This window comes from Peromyscus californicus, unplaced genomic scaffold, assembly GCF_007827085.1.
Source record: "Peromyscus californicus insignis strain IS unplaced genomic scaffold, ASM782708v3 Scaffold_22__1_contigs__length_63687245, whole genome shotgun sequence".
Taxonomy (NCBI): Eukaryota; Metazoa; Chordata; class Mammalia; order Rodentia; family Cricetidae; genus Peromyscus; species Peromyscus californicus.
The window spans coordinates 5,269,738-5,292,524 of NW_026294525.1; the positions used below are offsets into that span (position 1 = coordinate 5,269,738).

The 22,787-nt window shown below is 42.9% G+C and overlaps 1 long non-coding RNA gene across 5 annotated transcripts in view; it reads right to left on the reverse strand.

Moving 5' to 3' along the window:
* LOC128118287 (uncharacterized) overlaps positions 1 to 22,787 on the reverse strand; it is a 450,954-nt gene that overhangs the window by 119,661 nt on the left and 308,506 nt on the right. For all 5 annotated transcript variants that reach the window (XR_008221114.1, XR_008221115.1, XR_008221111.1 and 2 more), the window contains exon 3: positions 22,285 to 22,354. This is a non-coding gene — a long non-coding RNA (uncharacterized LOC128118287). The remainder of the gene's footprint in view (positions 1 to 22,284; positions 22,355 to 22,787) is intronic.

A 22,787-nucleotide genomic window follows, 5' to 3' on the forward strand; every position in this document is an offset into this window, starting at 1 on the left:
TGACTCCCCTGTCATGGGTTTGGAGGAGCGTGAAGATGGAGGGAGTCATTCTCACAGCTCCAGAGCTGCAGGAATATTTTGGCATGGACAGCTGCTTCTGCTTCCTCACTCATGACAGAATTGAAGAAAGGGTGCCGGACAGATCTTCCCTTAGCCGTGTTGATAGATTTCTGGTGATTTGCCAGGGACTCTCCCACAGTGCTCAAACACCAAGGGGGAAGCTAGGAGGAGAGGCTAGGAGATGGACAAGGAGAGACAGCCCACAGACTGGGGGAGGACGGGGACTTAGAGGACTGTGAGAGGGCTCAGCAGGTCAAGTGCTGGTGGCTAAGCACAGAATCTGAGTCAAGATTGGCAGCACTCACAGAAAGAAGGGCCCCGCTGAGTGCGGTGGCAGGCCAGTGAGTCAGCTGAAACTGAGTTCTAGGTCCAGTGAGAGACCCTGCCTCAGAACAATAAAGGAGACTCCACTGAGGAAGGCATCCTCATGTCAACCTCTGGACTTCATGTGTGCGTACACCCAAACACTGCACACGCATGGGCACACACATGCATAGTCACATGCACAGGAACATGCAGTGAAAAGCATAGCAGGAGAAAATATGACAGGAATTACGTCTGAGCAGGAAGCGGGCTAAGCTATAAGCCCTCAGATTCCCTCCCCAGTGATGCCCTTCCTCCAGCAAGTCTCCACCTCCTAAAGGTCCCATACCCTCCTCAAACAGCGCCACCTACTGGGAGCCAAGGGTTCAGTGCCTGAGCCTATGGGGCCATTTCCCAATCAAACCGCGGGAACTGTGCTGTTTTTCTGACAATCGTTCTATGGGATAATTTAAAATGGGTGTCGAGATTCCTCCAGCATTGTTCTTTCTGCTAAGGATTGCTTTGTCTGGTTGGGGTCTTTTGTGCTTGTGAATTTTGGGTCTGTTTTCCCTAATTCTAGTAAGCGTAACATTGGGCATTGGGAGGAAATAGTATTCAGTATGTAGTGGCTTTGGTAATATATTCAGTTTCAAAATAAGGATATGGCTAATGGTGAGCATGAAAGGCTTTTCTGACTAATGGTATCATCTATAATGTTTCCTTCTGGGTCTTAAAGCTCCCGGTGTGCACTAAACCTTGTTAGCCTTATTTCTGGGTTTACACAATCCCAAACATGCATGCTGCTTTGATCATAGCCCTCACAACTCTTACTCGCTCCCCCTCCCCTAAATCCCTTCTTCCCCCAAAAGTCACCCTTGTTTTCCCATGCCCTTCTTCCTGTGGCCTACTCCATTTTATTAGGGTGGCTTGCAAGGGCTCAGGTTGGGTTATTTACTGGAGCAAGGGAGACTGATAGTGGCTATACCACCGAGGAATGTGACTCCTCCAACCTAAACATCCAAGAAGGGTGGGGCCTTGTAGAAGTAACCATCTTATTAAATAAGAAACCCAGAGCCAATGCAAAGATGAAAGCCCAAGAGGTCAGAGCTAAGAGCCTTACCCTTCACTGCCGCAGCTATCCTCTTCAGCCAAGAGAGACCTACTTCCTGTGTGTTTGTCTTTATATAGACTTTCTGTTCTGCCTTCTCATTGGTTGTAAACCCAACCACATGACCGCCTCGTCACTGCCCGTCTGTACAGACCTCCAGGTCTTCTATGGTTGGTATTGAGATTAAAGGCATGTGTCTCCATGCTGGCTGTATTCTTGAACACACAGAGATCCGCCTAGCTCTGCCTCCCAAGAGCTGGGATTAAAGGCATGCACCACCATCGCCCAGCTTATTAGCTCTGACCCCCAGGCAACTTTATTTATTAGCATACAAATAAAATCACATTTCAGTACAAATAAAATACCACCATAGGGCCTTTTTAACCTGTGTCTCCCATGCCATGATGGAATGCTGATGGGCCTAGACTACTGTAGCTCCTGTGCAGGTAGCCACTGCTGCTGTGGGTTCATGAATCCAGCAACTCTATCATGTCTAGGAAGACAGTGTTTAATGGCCCCCTCTGGCTCTTACATGCCTTCTACCTACTTTCTACACTGAGTCTTAGCACAGGTGTGAAGCAGATGTCCTGTTCAGAGCTGAGCCTACAATAGTCACTTATTCTCAGCAATGTGACCAATCATGAGCCTCTACGTGAACTGCTACCCACTGCAAGCAGGAGCTTTCCTGGCCAAAGCCGAGAGTACTATTAATCCTAGATAGTTTGGAAGGATATTATGAATGAAACTTTTTCTGAGTTGTTTTCCTGCCATTCGTTGTTGTTGGACAGAAAACCTGCAGTTTTGAATGCTGTCTATGTATCCTGATTTTTTTCTGAATGTATTTTCAAGTCTAAGTGTTTCTGGAAGAGGTTTTAGGGTCATTTTTGTGGCAGGTCCAAATGGAAATAATTTGAATTCTTCTTTCATGACTGATAAACCTTTCCTTTCTTTCTCCTGGCTTATTGCTGTAGCCAAGATTTCACCAATATATTAAATAGGGATGACTATGATGGATGCCCAAGTCTCATTGCTGATTTTATAGGAAATGCTCCCAGTTTTTGCTCATTTAGTGTGATATTAGCTATACTTGCCATATGGAATTTTTATTTCTATCTACTTTTTGCTTCTAGCTTTTATTTCCATGTTGTTATCATGACAGGAGGCTCTTATCATGAAAGGAAATTGAGTTTGTTAAAGGCTTTTCTTACATCTATTGGGATGATCAAATGATCTCTGTCCCTAAGAGTATTTGCACTTATTAATTTACATATGTTGAACCATCCTTGAATTCTCTCAAATGAAACCAAGTTGATCATGGAGAATTAACATTAGTATGTAGTTGAATTTGGTTCACAAACATTTTATTAGGACTTTTTATGTCTTTTCCAAAGAAATTGATCTATTGTTTTATTTTTTTTTTCTAAATTTTTATTTACTTATTTACTATTAAGTTAATACCAACTTCACAGAGTGCCTGGCACATTCCTTCCTAGTTTATGGAGTAGTTGTAGAAACAATAGAGTTAGTTCTTAAAATACCCAGTAGAGTATGGCAGAGAATCTTCCTAGTTCTGGGATTTTCATTCCAAGCACACTACTGTTGCTTCAACCTCATCGATTGTTACAGAGCTGGTTGTTTGTATCTTCCTGATTTGATTTTGGTCACAATAACCAGGATGTTATCCATCTCTTCTAGGTTTCCCAGTTCTCTTGAAATATAGGTCTTCAAACATCCCCTAGTGTTTTTCTGGATTTAATGGTATATGTAAAAACTCATTTCTCATCTGTAATTTCATTAATATAGGTCTTGCAGGTTCACCTACTTTGGTTACCTTTCCTAAAGCTATGGTGACTTTATCTTTTCAAAGAGCCTACTCTGTGCTGTTGACTCTTTGTATAATCCATTTAATTGCTATGCCATTAACTTCTGCCCTTTAGTTTATCATTTCTTTTTGTATGCTGATTTTGGTTTTGTCTCATTATTGTTTTTCTCAGAAACTGAAATCTGTAATTAAGTTATTTATTATTTCTGATTAATTTTTAAAATTTTCATGAGTGTGAGGATTTTGGTTGTATGTGTACTATATGGATTTCTGTTACCCATGGAAGCCAGAAGCGGGCATCAGATCTCCCGAAATTCCAGTTAGATGGTTGTGATCCACCATGTGGGTGCTACTAATTGAATCCAGGTCCTCTGGGAGAGTAGTTAGTGCTCTTAGCCACTGAGGAGCTCTAAGGTTTTTTTTTCTCTCTTTTTAAATGTTTTTTGGTTTTTTTTTTTTTTTTTTTTTTTTTGGTTTTTCAAGACAGGGTTTCCCTGTGTAGCTTTGCGCCTTTCCTGGAACTCACTTGGTAGCCCAGGCTGGCCTCGAACTCACAGAGATCCGCCGGCCTCTGCCTCCCGAGTGCTGGGATTAAAGGCGTGCACCACCACCGCCCGGCGAGAGTCTGTTTCTTTAGTGACCTGACTCCTGTAGGTTGACCACACACTAGGGCAGGTCTAACTCTCGAGAGTAGACAGGCAGCACAAACCAGTCCTGACAGGGGAAAAAGAAAAAAGAAAACTCAAAGTTGAGAGGAGGGTGAGGAGAGAGCTGATGTGGGAGGAATTGGGAGTGGAGGGTGAATATGATCAAAATCCAGTGCATGAATTTCTCAGACTTAAAAGATATTATTTTAAAAAAGCGTATGGCCATCTAGGCCAGTATGGAGTATTTTCTTACAATAATAATATATACATTTTTTAGAGAAAATAATATTTTAGAAAAGTTCAGTAACATAATAAAGGAATATTTTTAATCTAAATAGACACCCTCTTCTTGACAGCAGCCACAGACTGTATTCTTTCAATGATTCTCTTTTATGAATTATGTGTCTATAGTTAAAAGTATAATTGAATGAGATCAAGCATCTCTGCAGCCAATATTGCTTCATTGTGCCAGAGGCTTGTGGGAATCTTCTCTGTCTGAGTTAGGACTGAAATCATCTTAGACAATATGCATGGGACTTCAAGGTCTGGATATAGATAAGTCATTTGACTGATCCTTGTTGATAACTGTTTTCATAGCTACCCTCTTTTTTAACATAATGAGAAAGCTCTAGGTGCAGTGACAGTAGTCAGTAGAATCATTGACTGGACATTTTTCCAATTTACATCCAGGGTTAACTTCCTAGCCTGGACCCATGGGTCAGGGGGATAGGTTGAGTTATTAGTGAAAAAGCTATCCATCCCTTCCAGGCTGGAGCACTGAGTATAGGCTTGTACCCACCAAGGGATGTTATTCTTTCTTCCATGGGACCTTGCTTGAAGAAATAGAGTCTCGGCCTTTAAGGTTCTAAGGTGTTTGGTGTGTAAGGCATCATTGTTGATCCATCTGGATTGTTCCTCCTGATTCCAGTGCTGAGTGCTCTTTTCATTCACTAGACCGAATACCTCCTTAGCATAAACATCCGGAATGGAATTCTGGATTAGAGAGTAAATTCATCTTATACTTCTCTAGAAGCACAGCAACAAAAGATCATTTATATTTAAATATCAATGTTGAATGTCCATTTTGGGCTCTTACAGAATCAAATGAATTTTCTACTTGAATAAGGAGGAAGATTTTTGTGTCTTTAGCAGTTGGTGTGTGTAGATGATGCAATTTGGGGGGGGGGGTGTCCTGCTGTGAAATAGCCACAAGTCATCACATGTGAGTAGAAAATGACCCTCTCTAAAGGTTGTTGCATGCTGGGAAAATGTCACAGATTGCACTGGACAAAGGTCATGGTGATGGAAGATGCTTCGGCAGGACCGGCTGAGATAAGAATGAGGACAAATAGCAGCTTAGTTGTGAGCAGGAGGCGCAAGCAGCCTTTCAGCGTGCTAGGGTGGCATCCCCTTTGACTGTGACGAGATTACAGGAAATCTTGCAGGGAAGTGATTTTTGACACACCATTGCCTACAGATCAATAAGGTTCTTATACACATATAAAAAAATACAAGTAATTATTATTGGATGATACTCTGTTTTCCATTTAAGTAAATGTGTAAATTGTTTTAAGATTGGGAAGAAAAATAGCCTAATAATTGGAGTTTATTGAATAAGTTAACTATTGGGCAGAAAAATATTAAGAGGGTGTATTGATTGTATGTATATAATTAGCTATATAATACTGTTTTTTTTCTTAGTAATATATCACACACATACAATGTCTTTGCAGAAGTTAATCCATCCTTCATTTAAACAGTCTATTTGTGATAGAAAAATGTTTTTGGAAACACATTTCTTACACAATTTGTCTTTTCCATTTCTTGGGGGCTCATACTGATTATTTTACCTGTGTAGTTTGAATGGGAAATGTCCCGCACAGGTCCACATGCTTGTGATGTTGGCTTGGAAGGCTGTACTTTTTAGGAAGTGGAGGCTTGGTAGAGTGAGTAGATCACTGAGGGTGGGCTTCTGGGTTTACTACTCTAGCCCCAAGTCCTGTTAATCCATCTTGTGTGGACACAATATGATCAGCTACCTCACATTCCTGGGGCATGGCTTTCTTGCCATAGTGGACAGTACCTATTTTGATTGGAAGATGTTGAAGTAGAATTCAGAAGTGACAGTACTTGCATATATTGCCTGTACATGCCCAAATCATGCATGTACTTTGAATCATCCTCCAGATTGCATAGAATGCCGGTGCAATGTAAATGCAGTAGAAATAGTTGTTACAGCATATGCAGAGAAAAGCAGTCCGCATATGCTCAATACAAACACCATCCCTTTCTGCATTTTCATTCACAGCTGGTAGAGCCCATGTATATGGAAGTGTTTTATAATGTTCAGGCTCAAGTAGACTAGATAAACACAACAGAGAAGGGCATACTGAGGTAGAAGCAGAGATTGAAGTGTTGCTCCCATGAGTCACCTAGAATGCTGATGGCCATCAGAAAGCTGGCATTGGAAAGGGGCCAATCCTCTTCTAGAATCTTGGAGAAAACATGGGCTAAAACACTGAGACATTCTTATAACAAGAGCTCAAGTGTATGGATTGAACACAGAACCAGGACCTAGAACATGAGCAAGGCAGGGTTGGCCCTAGTTCAGAAAACCACATACCAGCAAGATAAGGAAATGGAATGTTCATCCTGGGTGCTCACCCTACCCCTTCACCTGATGTAACCATTCATTTTGATGCTGATTAATTAGATTGCAATACCCTTCTGTTTGTCTGTGAGGAGATTTCAGAGGGGGCAACCTGAGCAGAGAAGACCTCAATAAATAAAGGAGTTTGGCACTGTCCCACGGGCTGCAGTTCCACACTGGAATTGTCCCATAGGCCGCAGTTCCAGACTGAATACAGAGAGGAGAAATCCAGCTGGGTGAGAGCCTGCATGTCCCATCTCTGCTTCCTGGTCGACTAAGACATGAGCAAGCAGCTTCAAACTTCGCCATGTCCTGACTCTGTGGTGGATCGTAACCTCACACATGAGCCAAAACAAATCCTTTCTCTTTTAGCTTGCCTTTGATCAGTTTCGGTCAGAGCTGTTCATACATCCAGTTTGCCAAGCAAAGCGATAGACCAGAAGGTGAGACTCTGGCCCTGAAGCACAGCAGGGAGGGTGGTACCCAGGAAGGAAGATGGTGAATCCACAACAACTGTCAGTCAGTCCTGGATCCTGATGGCTAGAACTGGACTGCACAGCATCATCCATTCTGGTGTTTACCCTAAGATGATGCGGGACTGCACAGTAAAGACAGCACACAACGAAATATTGATACATATGTGAGAAATATCAAAACACACACACACACACACACAAAAAAAAAAAAAAAAGAACAGCAGCAGCAACAACAAAACAACCCTAAGAAATTATCTAACAGAAACAGAAGAAAGCATTAAGAATAAGATTTGGAAGATTTTAAAAGTAGAGAAAGATGTATTGAGCAGGTCGAATCATGGTGCGGGGAGGAGTGGGTGCTGGCATCTCGCCATGAGCCTGACATCATCTCTGCCTGTTTGCCAGAGCTTCATGTGGTCTGAGATGGTGGGTGGTAAGGGCAGAAAGGACTCTGGAAAAGCCAAGACAAAGGCGGTTTCCAGCCACCGCCAAGTGAACATGACTGCTGCTGTGTACATGCCGCCGTTCTGGAGCAGCTCACCACAGAAGCTCTTGCGTTGGCAGGAAATGCATCAGAAGACTTCAAGGCGAGGCTCTTGCCCTTGACACTGGCAACTGGTTTTATGGATATGGAGTACTGGACTCTCCTCAAGGCTACACTTGCTGCTGGCGGTGACATCCCACACATCCACACATCTGATTGGATGCCTGGAGTCCTCATTACCTCAGGACTAAATATTATTAACAGCTCTCTGGTATTGGTTCCAGTGGACTGCATTTCTATGAAAAACACAGTTTTGCCTTTTTGTAAATCGATTTGAGCAAGTTGGAGGCTTAATTAAACCGATCAAATTTCTGCCTTAGATTCTTAGCCACATTTAAGTGTTACTATGGCTTCAAAGAAGCTATAGGTTCTGACATAGTGGGGCTTGATTGAGTTGATTGGGTTGTAATTGTGATGCAGAAGTTATAGTAACAAACACTTGGCATTGTATAAACATTATTCTAGTTTGGTGCGAAGCTCAATAAAGGTCATAGTAAACCCTCCCCCCGAGATGTATTAAGTGCTAAGCATAGAGGAATTCTTGATTTCTGCTCACCAGTGAAGCTGTTATGGCAGGGAGACACACAACTGTTGAGGGATTTGTACTACTTTCCCTTGCACAGTTCCCAGAGTCCAATGAGTAAAGTACGCTTCATGGTTATTTTGAATTATCATTGGCTCTCCCCCATCTGTGGTCCCACCCCCACCTTTTCAATCAAGTGATTTTTCAAGCTTTCGTTGCCCACCTCCTACCTGCATGTGGCTTCTGAGTCTGCATATACCAATAATCTCAAGTGCTCTTGTTTGATGTGTGTGCCCTTCCAGTGTCCCCCCAAAAGGAATGTATTCACTGACAGTCACAGTCCTCACAGTATTATAGTAATGCCTGATGCATGCTTCATAATCACAGGTGACAAAACCTGGTGAAACTAGCTGCCATTCATCTGTGATTACTCTGTAGACACGTAACTGAAAGGATGGTGTTAAAACATTCCCAGATGAATGACACGATAGGTTGATTTGCAAAGATTTAGCTTTGGTTCAATGAGGAAGTTATACCGATGGTCTCTGACTTAACTCTGATCTCAGGTCTTCTTGGGTTTTTTCTTTCTGTGGTGGTATTGTATTCCCCAAAATATTGTGTACCCTAATAAATTTATCTGGGGTCAGAGAACAGAAAAGCCACTGGATACTTAGGATAGGCAGTGGTAGCACACGCCTTTAATCCTAGCATTCCAGAGGCAGAAATCCATGTGTTCAAGGATACAGCCAAGCATGGTGACTCATGCCTTTAATCCCAGGAAGTGAACCTTTAATCCCAGGGAGTGATGGTAGAAAGCAGAAAGGTATATAAGGCGTGAGGACCAGAAACTAGAAGCATTTTGGCTGGTTAAGTTTTTAGGTTTTGAGCAGCACAGTTCAGCTGAGACCCATTCTGAATGAGGACTCAGAGGCCTCCAGTCTGAGATCCTCCTGCTGAGGATCCAGCGAGGTGAGGTGAGGAAGCTGTGGCTTGTTCTGGTTCTCTGATCTTCAAGTTCACCCCAATACCTGGCTCAGGTTTGATTTTATTAATAAGAACTTTTAAGATTCCTGCTACATCTTTCCTTTCCTCTTTCTTTTTTAAACTTGGTGTAAAAATGGCAATGCATGCAGTAGATATCAAACTATGAGCTCTGCAGTTTGCTCTTTTCCCAGGCCACATGTGGTAAAGGATGCTTTCACACTCCCAGGCCACATGTGGTAAAGGATACTTTCACACTCCTGCACAGCAGTGGTGAAGTGTGTCTTCTAGCCTGTTATGTGATCAGGAGGACAAAAGCCAGTGTCCTGTAGTTGCTGTACCCCAGAGATGTGACATTTAGTAGGGCAGGTATACTAAACACATCTTTAACTCATAACTATATCATCAGTCAAGGAGTGTTTGCACTTAAAACATATACCAACTGGCCGGGCAGTGGTGGCGCACGCCTTTAATCCCAGCACTTGGGAGGCAGAGCCAGGCGGATCTCTGTGAGTTCGAGGCCAGCCTGGTCTCCAAAGCGAGTTCAAGGAAAGGCGCAAAGCTACACAGAGAAACCCTGTCTCGAAAAACCAAAAAAAAAAAAAAAAAAAAAACATATACCAACTAAAACTAAAACAAAATATTTTTGTCCTATACCTTCTTGTTAACAATAGCTAGACCTGCACAGTAGGGAAATGTGTAAAATAATAAATTTTAGACCTTCTTTCTGTGTAATTTATTTAGATCAACACTTTCTAAGTCTTGTTTGAAATTTTGCAGGTATGTTTTTAGTGCCTACTATATGACTGAACATTGTAAAGTCTGGTTTAACTCTTTAGCAGTTACTCTGTATCTGTGCTGCTGTGCCCTGAGCCAACTGCAGGGCATGCATGGAGGTGGGGTGGGGGGGAGGGCTGAGAGGAAGGAGGCCTGTCACTGTGGAGGAACCTGCATGACAGAAAGCAGGTGTCCTCTTGAGGTCGTTGTTTGAAAGGAAAAGAGGAGGCACTTTCAGAGAGTTGGTAGGGATGTTGCTTCTACCCTTTGTTAATGAAAGTTTAATGCCCACAGCAGCAACACTAACCCAGGGCAAATGGAACTCAGTAGAAATACATCTGAAAATGATATAGGTATCTGAGGTTTCTTGGGACAGTTTATATCTGCATACCGCCATGTGGGAAATATTTGTTCCCATGAAGTATTGGTTTCTAAACAACAGAGTGGCAGATGCAGTAATTGCTAAAAGTGTAGAATGGCCCAGGCTAGCACATGACGGAAGTCGGCCAAGAGAGAGGTGGTGGTGAGGAGGGTGCTGTTCCTGAGGCGTGGGGACACAGGAGACGGTGCCTGGAGGCTGCTGTTGGACTCCAGGCTGTGTTTGATGCTGGAAGAGTGTTCAGGGTGAGGAAGGGAGGAAGCCTGGGTGACCTTTGGTGGCCCCTGGGTAAGGAGCAACAAGAGAATTTGTTAACATCCAGTGCACATTTAGACTTGCTAGTCCTCTCTCTTCTTTTCCCAGCACTCCCTCCCCTCCTTCTTTCTTTTCCTTTGCTTTTCTGCTGGAGAAGAGAATCCCCCACATGTGTGGAGAAGCACGTCATGTTGTAAATTTTTTTGGGAACAGCTGATGATTTCTGTGGTGAAGGACAAAAATCAAAGCCTGCTGAGTACTTTACATAAAAAAATAAAATACTACCAGCCTTTAATCCCAGCACTCAGGAAGCAGAGGCAGGGGGAATCTGTTAATCCAAGACCAGTCTGGTCTACATGGTGATCTCTAGGGCAGCCAGAGCTACACAGTGAGACTCTGTGTACAAAACAAAATAAACCTAAATTAGAAGATTAAATATAAAAGGCAAATCTATAAAAGAGAATGAATTTTGCTGTCTAACCATTAGAAAATGATAAAGGGGGACTTGAAAACTAAACTTGGTAAATTTAAAATTCTTATAAAGAATTGGAATAAAGAAGCATATGAATTGCCAAAACAGTACATTTTATGTATATGCCAGTGGTTCTCAATCTGTGGGTCATGACCCCTTTGAGGGTCGAATGGCACAGGAGTCGAATATCAGATATCCTGCATAGTAGATATTTACATTACAATTCCTAACAGTAGCACAACTGCAGATATGAAGTAGCAACAAGAGCCCGGCGGTGGTGGCGCATGCCTTTAATCCCCAGCACTCGGGGAGGCAGAGCCAGGCGGATCTCTGTGAGTTCGAGGCCAGCCTGAGCTACAGAGTGAGTTCTAGGAAAGGCGCAAAGCTACATAGAGAAACCCTGTCTCCAAAAACAAAAAAAAAAAAAAAAAAAAAAAAAAAAAGAAGTAGCAACGAAATAACCTTATAGTTGGGGGTCACCACAGCATGGGGAACTGTATTAAAGGGTCACAGCATTAGAAAGTTGAGCACTACTAGTATGCAATCTTTTTCAATGGCAAAAGAACAAAATACAAATATATAATACAATTTACAGCATCTAGAGATCTAGATAATTATTTTTAAAAAGCAAAAAGCTTTATTATTTATCAAGCATGTGAAAGTCACATGGAAAAGATGAAATTTTAGTGTCTAGAGCCAAAAGCTTTGAATAATAAATGCATAATGTATCTTATGTGTCCTAAGCAAACATTGGAGAAGTATGCAGATGTTTTAGGGAAGCATGCAGATGTTTAGGGGAAGCATGCAAATGTTTAGGGAAGCATGCAGCTGTTTTAGGGAACCATGCAGATGTTTTGGTTTGCTTATTTAGAAGAAGAGGGGGCTTTGCTTAGCATCCCATATTTGGGTCAGTACCAAACCTTCAGCACCACAAAACTCCAAACAAAACTGAATCACAATATAAAAATCAATGCATACCTTCCTCTTTAATGCTGTCTTATCCAGCTTTTATAAGTTATTCCTGTCTGAAATACATAAATGTCTGAAAATCCCCAACACAATCTGTGTAGTAGATGATCAGTAAAATTCCAAATGAATATTATCAGGGAAATATGAGAAGCTCTGTGCAGTATTGTAGTTACACAGGCTCTCTGCGCCGATGATCTGCTTGCCAGTATAGAAGACTAAAAATGAATTTAGCCGGGCGGTGGTGGCGCACGCCTTTAATCCCAGCACTTGGGAGGCAGAGCCAGGCGGATCTCTGTGAGTTCGAGGCCAGCCTGGGCTACCAAGTGAGTCCCAGGAAAGGCGCAAAGCTACACAGAGAAACCCTGTCTCGAAAAACCAAAAAAAAAAAAAAAAAAAAAAAAAAATGAATTTATAAATTTGAAAAGTGCTCTTCTTACAGAAAGATAAATGAATTGTGATGACTCCAGGGCCGTAACATCGATAGCAGTGTCAATCCTGGGCAGTATCATTTGACAGTGAGGTCTGTGTTGACCTCCTGTATTGCACTTGACCTTGGATTGTGTGGTCTAGCCAGAGTTGTTCTCTTCTGTTTTTGAAAGCCCACTAAATTGGCCTTCTTTGTGTTCTAGGCATTATTGGAACCCCTGGGATGAATGGTCTCGGTTGATGCCCACAGCAGTCCTCGTGAGTAATTACTCTGATCTCCCTGTCTCCGAGCCGAGAAACAGGGCAGTGGGAGGTGGGTAATGCAGCATCAGGCTCCGAGGACAATCTGTGTTCTTGAGAAATGAAGTAGACACCAACACGATCAGAGGGAAGGATGTGTGGAAAGGCATCACCAGGGAGTCATCCTTCCCTGGGGTACCAGGAACAGAAGGACACAATTCCCCAGTGCAGTAGGAGAGCCAAGGCAGATCTACCCACCCAGAACAGTGCTGATCCATAGAGGAAATGCCTTTTGCTTCCTCCTTCCACACTCTCTCTCCCATCTTGTTTCCTAATGGTCCACTGTACCACATAATTCGTCTTCTTACCAAGCATATCTATTTCACGGCTCAGCCACACTTGGCTTCATTTCATCTATTTTATAGTTTGAGTCAAGGTCTTCCTGTGTAGCCCAATCTTGTCTCAGACTTGCCGTGATCACCTCACCTCTGTACCCTCAGTGCTGGGTTCACAGATGCCTGCTACCACACCCAGTGGTCCCAGAGGCACGTTAAAGCTAAGCTGTTGAAAACCCAAATGGCATACCAACCAATGGTCCCTCTCAAATGGTTTTTTCCTTATTGGTAGGCTTCATGCACAGCAGGCATGGGGCTCTGCCTTCTACAGCAGCACCATGCAGGTCAGACAGCAAGTGCCAGTGTTAGCCTTGGCTTCTCCCTCCCTGTCCCCCATTCTATAACTGTGTCATCTGGCACAATGATTCTACCTGCTAAATGCCTCCCAGGTGCATCCTTTCCTGTCACTCTGAGAACAGTATCCTGGTCTGGGTTTACTGATGGGGAGGGAGCTCTTGGTTTTCCCAGCATCCTACAGGGTGCCAGTGGTTGCCACAGGCTCAGGTTCTGGTGGAACATCTGACTATCAAGGGTCAGAGTAGTTTCCTTTACTTAAAATTTCTGGTGTGGTTTGGGTAGAACTCCATTTTCCTCTACAAGGAGCACTTTTTTTTTTCTTTTCTGAGCACAGGCTGACATTACCTTTGAGACTTCTGAATACCCGCTCTGTGGTTGGTTTCCTCCACGCAGCCTCAGCTCAAAGGAAATCAGTTTTCCGATCCCCCTCCTGCTTTGCCTCCTTGGAGGTCCCCATCATGCTTTCAGGTCCCAAATCTTATGTGAAAGCTCCTTCTATACAATGATCCAAAGGCCAGCCAGCTGGGTGGTCTGGGGGGCGGGGGACAAGGCTCTGAGCCAGGCCTGCAGAGGGCATGGTGAATCTTCCTGCATTTTTGCTACAGAGTATCCCAGGATTCATAATTTGGCTGATTAGCCCCGACTCTAAGCATCTTTTGGTGTCCTGAGCCAACAGCTGCAGTGTGGGTGAGAACAATAAAGGTAGGGTTAATGACATGAATTCTGGAAAGAAAACCCCAGACACCCTCTCCTGACAATCAGACTGTGTCATCGCTCCCAGGGTCTGCATGGAGAGTTCTTCCAGACCAGACAACAGCCCTAAGTGACCCGCTTATAAATCTCTGCAGGCGGGTGCATTCATCTCACTGTGCTGTCCCCAGACTGCCACAGCTGGATGTCATTTGCATCTGAAATTTACCTTCCTTCTCTTCTCTGAGTCCAAGCGCGCTCCTCTTTAAGGACTTGGTTGTTAAAAATTGAAGTTGCCAGGCATGCCGTATTTTGAATTTATGCCAGAGTTCCTCAGGCAAACGCTTTCCGCATGCCCAAGCACAGAGAGAGCACAGATCTGCCACCCGCCATTGTCAGACAGCCTCCTTTGCTCCTGACTTTCGTGACAAGATCCTTGTATCTGTGGGAGCTGTGGAAAATCCTGGTATAGATTCCATCACCCAGGAGGTTGCTTCTCCTGGTAAGAAATCGGTTGCATGAGAAAAAGAAGAGTCCCTCCCTGCCTGTGATGTGAATGCATGATGCATGGCCCGGCCATCACTGGCTTATCACTTCCCTCTGCAGGGCTCTCTAGTTGCTGTGGGGACATCCTGAGCCTCACCTGGGCTAGACCAGGAAAACCCATCTTTCCAGGGATCATCAGATCATACAGCACAAGGCAGTGACTGCTAGTGGAGACATGGCCACTCAAGTTATCCAGAGAAGAGATGAAAGCCCCTCCTTCTTCTGGGTCACTGCCCTCCCCTTGCCCCAGCTTCATCTGCATTAGCCCCATACCTGAAACACTGACATGTTGGACATGGCACACAGATGCACACATTTTGTGGAACATTGTGGAGAACCATGCACATGTCACGTGGTCCTAAACAGAAGCTAGCTTTCCCCTTGTTTTTCAGAGCACTGAAAGTAGGTCAAAAGTCATCACAATTCCTAAGTCAGTGAAACAAAATTTCATCTCTAGGCAACCAGTAGCAAATGTAATTGTCCTGTAGAGTCTATAAGAGGTTATAGGGAGATTCTTGTGTAACCAGCAGGCATATGGAATCTCCATTCTGCCACAATCCACTATGGAAGGACCACTCAACTGTATATGAGTGTTTTAGTCAAAGACCAATACTTTCATTGGGATTTAAATTTAAATAGATGTGGCACTATGGGCAGCTAGATCTATCAACCCTAATACAACAAGATATAATCAAATTGCACATGTTAAAATTTAAGGCTAGCTTCTTTCTGTTGTATTACAGTCAAATGTGTGTGTGTGTGAATTCACTCTACCTGATTCTTACTTAAGCGTGGTTTGATGAGTATTTATAGAAAGTTGAGGTGTCCACTACTTTTCAGTTTTACTTAGACTCTTGGAAAGGATGATTTCCTGTAGCAAGCACATGTAAAGTCATTGCATCAAGCTGTCTGAAGGAAGGCACACAGATGCTGAATAGGAGGCACCTGATACACACAGTCTTCTGTGGGTAGAACAGGGTCAGTATGGAGAAACTGCCCCAGATTTTACATGGAATCATCTCATCTTTAGACTGACATTATAAATTACTTTTCCATAAATGACTTGTGTAGTGATTTTATCCAAGTGACATATACCTAAAACTAACTGACTCAAGGTACCTTTCAAAGAGAGCGAATATTTCTATTATTAATTTTATTTGTGCATGCCTGGATGTTTGTGTATCCTGTGTGTGCCTTTTGTCCAAGTAAGTGAGAAGAGAGCTTCCAGTTCCCCTGGAACTGAAGTTATAGCTGACTATGTGTGCTTAGAATCAAACCTGGGTCCTCCGTGAGGCTATTAAATGTTGAGTCATCTCTCCAGCCCTGGAAGTGACTATTTCTTAGGAAAACATGCCACTTACTTTAAAAACACTTTGTAAGTTTCGTTTTGTGTAGGTCATTGTATGTGTGCACAGGTGAGTAAGGGCTACACCAGCCATGTGGCAGTCACAAGACAGCTTTGGGTGTCCGTCTCTACCTACTGCCTTGTTTGAGAGAGGGTCCATGTGTTGTTCATGCTGCCCTGTGTATGTTGCACCAGCAGGACCATGATGAGTCAGGGATTCCCCTGTCTTCTTCATCCACTGTACTGAAGTAATTCTGGGATTACAGACACCTGCTACCATGCATGGCCTTTTACATGGATTTTGGAGATATGACCCTGAGACAAGTACTCTGCCCAATAAGCCATCTCCCAAATGTATTATACTATTTAAATAGTAGATCATTATTTGAGAGGTGATGTAATAGAAAGATTTGAACCAATGTCTTATTGTTTTAAGAATAATGCCAATGAAGATAGACTATGGATAAGAGAAAACACATTTTGACTCCTACTGCCTTCAAGGCTATTAGCAATCCCCTCTTGATTTTTATGACAGATTCTTAACTTAGGACCATCTTCTTTTGATGAGGTCTTAGGTCATCTCTTAGTGTGTGATTGTTTCTATGCTTTCTTATTGGTAAATCAATGATAGTGTTTTGTGTATTTTCAATTAATGGATTGTAAAACTCCAGACAACAGATTCTCTTCTGGACTCTGCTTCTTGTCCAGTGTCTTCCTCCTGTCATTGACCCATCATCTTTGGCAAGGGCTGTCAACCCTGTGACTTCCGTGAGGCCGACTTGTAAACATTAACAAGTGTTTAGTGAAAATGTGTCAGAATCTCTTGGATCTAGCTTTTCTGTCTTTGAAAAGTTACAATATTATTTCCATGTCTCAAGCCATCCCAATAGTGTGACAATAAAGAACCTGAACATTTTCATGTTTTAATATGGACAGAGCAGAGTAAAATACCAATGACCTCAACTAGAAGTCTGCACAGCCCTGCCTGGCAAAGTCTGACCAGAGCACAGGTCCTGCCCACCCATACCTGTGCCTGGAGGTGACCTACCTGAGGAAGGGCACAGGCCAGGCTCACTGTCTCCACCTTAAACCAATATGCAATTACTAAACTAGACCTTTAATCCAACTGTTCACACTCCATCTCTGACAGCATTGGACCATTGGGTCCCTAACCTCCCAGATGAACACCTTCTCAAACTCAACATCATCAAGCTCTTTATTCTCAGCTAATGATCCTGCTCCCTATTACATGTGTGTGGCTTGGGGGGGGGGGGTTCTGTGTCAAAAAAAGATCTACTAATTCCCAAGGCCAAGATGCCCTCAGTTTTTCCCACTCACCCACCTTCTTCTCAGTGAGGTCTCACTGTACTCTGGGATGTGGGCAGGAACCCTCCTTGAACCCTAAGTTTCAAGTCCTCTTGCCTATTCAAGACCATCATTTCTGCTGCCCTCGTCAGCCCTTCTTGCATGACAGATTGCCCCAAGTTCAGTGTGTGTTTCCAGTGTGCATCCTCTTACAGTTTAAGAGAAAATGCCATCTAAACCTCACTTGACTCCTGTTACCACTTTTAAAACTGTTCTCTTTCTAATACTCCTCAAAGTGGATGCCCCTTCACATCCATGGTTTGCACATCCATGGATTCAACCACCCATAACTCCAACGTATTTTAAGAATACCACGACTGAACGGACAAACATGCGGTCCTTTGAGTCTGTGTACTTCGTATAATGGTTATTCTACAGCATGTACAGGAGATTGTGTCACCTGAGAAGGTAATATGTAATGCTATATGCAAATGTTGTTCCATTTCATAGCCAAGCCTTGGCACCTACAGATGTAGGTACCCAGAGGGGCTCCTGGAACCAATCTCCTTTGGATGCAGAGATGCCTACATTATTTTTGACACATCATAAATTACATACATTATAGGATGTCATGATGTTTTGATATATGTGTGCAATATGGAATGATTAAATCAAACTAATTAACATATCCATCATCTTGATAACCTATAATTTTTTGGGAGACTTTTGAAAAGTACTTTCTTGGTTATTTTCAAGTATACTATGATGTTATTAACTTTGTTCACTGGCTATGCCATAAGCTAAGAGCACTCCTGTTCAAAGCTAAGAGCACTCCTGTTCATGAGAAACCTGGTACCTTTGGTGAACAAACTCCAGTTCCCACGCCCCTCACCTCTTTGCCCACAGGTGGCCACCAGCCAACCTGTCGTCTGCTCCTGTGAGTTCAACTTTGTAAAATTCTACATCTAGATGAAGGAAGGGGTATAAAGCAGGGAATGCAGGTTGCCCATGGAAGCTGGGCAAGGTGAGGGCATGATTCCCTCCCCCCAGGACACTGAATTGTTAGCTTAGTGTTCTCTTGCAAGTTCTGACTCCTACAGCATTCAGATAAACAATCTCTATTGTTTTAGAGCAAAGCAGGTCTGATCGCTCATTAGATCAGCAATGGAAAACTAAGACAGGACATTTGCTGAAAAGCTCTACTTTCAGTGAGACCTTTGGCAGGCTTATAAAACTGAATGTGCTTTCCTCAGCTCTTGTCTTATTTCCATGGCTATTTTTACTTTACTGCTCGCAATTACTGAGCAATTATGATCACCTGACATTTTATTCTCTTCTACGTGGCAGCATCTAAATGCTTTAAGAGTATATTTATATCAACAGTATAGCAACAGTCATTTATATTTGTTTGCCAGCACCTAGAATGCCAGCTTCACCATAGTTGCTTAGAAAGCACTTGTTCAATGGCTAATGAACATAAGAGAAGAAGGACATTGTCATCTCTTCACAAATGTACAGGTTGCTTTTTTCCATTGCTGTTTCCTTCCTAGGTTCCATACCAAACTTTTGTTATGACCCACAACAAATGTTGTTTTATTTTCTCTTGTGCATATTTTGTCCTCATAATAAGTCCAAGAGAGCAAGGTTATGCTCATCTTGGTACTGTATATACATGTTGCCAGGAATGATGTGGATCTTCGGAAAGGCCAACATCTATGGCAGTCACAAAAACACTGTCAGTCCACCAAATCCTATCACTTCCTCCCATCAGAAAGCAAGTCTTGATTCTATCAATTCCTCATAATGAGCTAGCTCCTAGACAACTCATTAGATATTTCAGAATATGCAATAGCTCATATGGGAATAGTCAAATGAGTTGATACATATGTGATTTACCTATGAATATAAAACTAAACTTACAAGTTTATAATATGGTATCTCAGCATCAAGTAATGAATGATTTGCTAGTAGTTGTTCTTAACTGAGACACTTGTACCTTCTTCAGCCTTCACCTCCATTTTAGTGGCTGTAATTTCTTCCCGTGAATGAGCAATAACAAGCCTAGATCTCCACCATTGAGTTTTCTCTGAAGTTCGGTATGGTATTTCCACAAGTAAACTGATCCTTGAATATCCACACAGCTGAAATCCACTCCATCTTCATCCATATGTTCAATGCACTGTTGAACAAATCTTTTTTTTAATATATATGCCAGGGGATCTGTTGAGGGTGTTGAAATGGCCTAATAGTGGAGTGCTGTGGTCAACCGTATTTCAGAAGAATCTCTTCTAGAAGCTAGTGGAAGCTGAATGTAGGGGCCAAACCCGAGGCATGCCAATCAATAAGGCAATCCTTTCGGTAACCATGGGGACTAGTGAGACCTTGACTCAAGACAGTGATGATGTGGTCTTAGAAGATGAACCAGACTTAAGAACTGCTTAGAAAATGAAATGTGCAGGTTTTGTGTTTAGCCTTGCAGATGAAATGAAAAGAGAAATAAACTCCACTAACAAGATGGCTGGGTGAGCACATGGTTAATGATATTAGCTATGACACAATATGCAGAGGGAACTGTTTTAGGGAGAAGGTTGTTTTTCTGAGGACGACTGGAGACCTTTAAAAAGCATGTAGAGATCTGGTGATGCTCAGATTGTAAGAAGTTGTTGGGCTAGTGTGATAGCATGTCTTTCTACTTGATGAGTGGAGTAGACATCTTTCTCTCCTCAGCCATCATACTGAAAACCTCAAGTGTTACAAAATAAAACAACAGGGTGACCTAATCTTGTGAGCGATTTTCTGACACATGTTTAGATCCCAGTGGCAGGCTTTCCTCTACCAGTTAATGAAGAGTCTTAAGCATTCACAATCCCACAGGGCCTTTTCACCACCTCTGATGAGCTCTGAACGAACTGTCCACCATGAAATATCACAAATAGAAGCATCATATCATAATGAAAAAAGCCTGTCATATATTGATTTCCTGCTCCCTCGGGATCTTCATTAACACAGATTGTACTATTTATGAAATCTCATACCCTTTTCCTGGGCAAAATGTGCTTTAGATAGACGCTATGACAGATGGGATATGACAAGCGCTGTTTTGCAATTACTGGATGTCTCTGACACTGACATCCTCCAATTCATGCTCAGGACACCCCTGTGCATGTAGGATCATTAGCAATTATTTTTCAGATGAAAAAACAGAATCAATGAGCAGGGTAATAATTCAAAGATTTCTAGCTCAGAAGCCAACAGAGTCAAGTCAACAAAGTCAAGTCCAAATCTAAACTGAAGTGAGATACTTCATCTCCTTGGACCCCAATGTGTGCACCAGTGAAGTAGTATCTACTTAACAAATACATCATTGAAAATTATGTAGCTAATGTGGCAGATTGGCAGGTAGTGTCTGCAACTGAACAAAAGCTGGTCCACATTTCCTTCACGACTTTTGCACTATTTTGACTTGTTTCCCATCAAGCTTCAATGCAATGGAGGTGGAGTATTTTTGTGTGTCTCACAGCACCAGTGTGTCCTAACTTTATGACAGAGGCTAAGTAGTAGTGGGAAATATTTAGAAACCTGAAGATGATGCGAATTTACCACTGAAGTGGCGGGTTCCGATGTCTACCATGGACAGCCCAAATACCTAGTGAATATATTCAGGGAAGGTCTTCATCTCCCTCAAGTTAGGTGATAGTTGTGGATGACACCACTTATTGGACAGTATTTTACTCATCTTTATGGAAACCCAACACATGTTCTCAGATTATCTTCCAAGTGCCAAATATTTAAGCATCGCAAAGACCCCAAAGAGTCCTGGAAAATAGGATTCCTGGGACAAAGGACTTCCTGTATTACATTGGTTGCTTAGAAAAGTTGTTATTTAAGAAGAGATAGAGGAGTAGCACTGGAGCTTCAGGAAAGGGGACTTAGAGAAGCTAGGAAGCAGGTCTAGCAGATGTTTCAATCGTGTGGCCCGAGACAAAGATGGCAGCATGTCCCGTGTACTGGCCAGAAGAGGCAGGAATTGGAGGAGCCCAAAGCCCTTGAAACTGCTCTTTGGTGCACTCAGTGTTCCAGTTCCCAAGTTAACCAACCAGACATTGACCTAGGAACTTCTGCAGAGAGCTCTGATAGATACGACTGAAGGCTGAATCAAGTCATTTTACAATTTGGACATTACCTGGGTGAAGCTAATACAGTCCCCAGAGCCTGTGCAGGGAAGAAGAGCTCGGAGTAGAAGCTCCTAGCAGCCCCTTGGAAAAAAACCATGTGAACGTGTTGTGGGCCGTATATGGATATATGTAAGGATGTATGTATACAGGGATGAGAACCATCTCAGACAGATGGCCAATGAGACACTGAGATCTCCATGCCTCAACTGAAGAATGAATTCCACCAATCAGGAAGCTGGCAAGAGACCCTGAGGGTGTCCTGATTTTACCCCAGAAGCTCTGAGTGAGGATTCAGCTATCCAGTATGCCAGACTCCTTAGAGCCTTGGGCCTTGTTCCCATGAGGCCAGGCATTGGTCAAGTGGCTTATTAGTTTCTGAGATGATGAAATCCATGCTACACAATAGAGAAAGGCTCTGAGAGCACCATGCCCAGAAGGCCTTCAACTCTGTGTTCTTCTTCCTATCTTTCCACTCTTCATTGTCCCTTGATCTTGACACACAAGCACTGCATTTCCTCTTGTAGCCTTGAGCTGTCGCTCCCCTTTCCCATCTATTGACACCAAAAGTCCAGATTCTAATATCTTTAAACACATGCAAATGCTCTCCCAAGTTTTCAGGTTATCCCATTGGCTTCTGTAGTTCCACGGCCTCTTTGTGTGGAGTAATGCATGCTCCCAGGATCACTGAGTCCCCCAGACTGCAGCTGGCCTGCTGTCTTCTTCCTCCATGATAGTATTGCTCAATGCCCAAATAGATCTCTTTAAATTTCCATGCATGTTTGTATGTGTCTGTTTGTCTGTCTGTCTGCCTTTCATCTACCTTCTACCATCTATCTACCTATTCTCTCGCTCTCTGTTTCCCTCCCTCTCCAAAGATCCCTGAATGAGAATGTCATTACCTCTGGCTTCGAAATTTCACAGTGACGTGGTCTCGGCTTTCCTCCTCAGCCCCTGCGCTTCATTCTCCTCCTGTATAAAATGGGACCAAAGTTAGACACAGGCTCCATCTTCAGGAACGGATAAATTACTGCCTGTGAAGCAATGAGAAAGTTGGACTTTGTACGTGGTAGTTGCCTAATTTAAAAGAAACTTAATATCCAAAGTACCTAAATAAAAATACAAGAAAAGTATGAAGAGGTGTTAGCCAGTCAGAGCTGAATTCGCTTTGCCAGCCACAGAACACATCCAGCTTTCTACATGTCGCAGGAAAATGCCAGTAGTGGAGCCTTTGTGGAAAAGCAAATGTGCTTTTGGTAGTTTTAAATTCTCAAAGCAAACAGATCATTAAAGAGATCTACGTAGACCTTTGCCGTCCCATTGCTGTGACCGAGTTGTACCCTGTGGTCAACATCTAGGCCTCCATGGCTGGCTTTCCTGAGTAAGTATATACCCACATGTGTCC